Source organism: Olea europaea, unplaced genomic scaffold, assembly GCF_002742605.1.
Source record: "Olea europaea var. sylvestris unplaced genomic scaffold, O_europaea_v1 scaffold1019, whole genome shotgun sequence".
In the NCBI taxonomy this organism is placed as follows: Eukaryota; Viridiplantae; Streptophyta; class Magnoliopsida; order Lamiales; family Oleaceae; genus Olea; species Olea europaea.
The window spans coordinates 451,249-452,215 of record NW_019227515.1 but is presented as its reverse complement, the minus strand read 5'-3'; positions in this window follow the sequence as shown (position 1 = coordinate 452,215).

Sequence of the window (967 nt, the reverse complement as noted above, 5' to 3'; positions counted from 1 at the left end):
ACCATAATTTTTATCCCTCAGTGGTCCCGTTTAGCAAGTGCTTTGCCATATAGAAATATTTTTTTGTAGAATAAGAAAATTTAGAATCATGGGGACCATTTTGCAATTACCACAATAGCATAGAATATGCATATAGTACGAATGTATTCACCAAATAATATGTGCATAGTACATAATAAACGGTCTGAAAATCCTTAACTATTCCGATATAACAGGCTTTTAAGTTGGGGACCAAAGTAAAACTTACAAGTTAAAAGGAAAATAAATTAAAAAAATAAGTAAGAACAAGTCTTTCGACAGAGTCATGTTCTATGAATCACTAAAAGCATTAATCACTTTAGTTTGTCGATTATGAGATAATGTTAAGAACCCAATTAATTAAAGTTAGTACGCATGCCTAATCCTTTATCTTTTAGCTACTTTCTCATTCTTTTCATTATGTTGAGTCCACAAAAATTAGTTTGATGTTTAAGAGACAACATTGCTTTTGAGATTTCGACAGCGGAAAAAAGATTAATTGTATGCAAGCTTCAAAGGAACATGAAAGAATATATTTGTTTCGTCGTATTAAACAAGACCAAGCAAACAATATAGTTACTGGGTTAATTTTAAATACGCCATAAATTGGTTTTGTGACAGAAAAAAATTTATTCGAGCATTAAATACTACTTGAAAAGCATTTGATGAAAAATTCTTTAATGCAGAAAAAGAAAGTAAAGATCACGAAATACTTGATGGGACTTATATCCACGTAGTACCATTTGTACTCGGGAGATTTTTTCTTTGAATGGATAAGAAAAGAAGAAAGTATGCTCCCAATGACCGAATCATGACTTCATAGTGGGCATATATATCAAGACTTAGCCTATATTTGGTGAGCCATAAAAAATTGATAAAATTTTAAGTCAAGTCAACAATGAATTTTAACTATATATTTAATGCGAATGAGATTCACAATTTTTTTTTT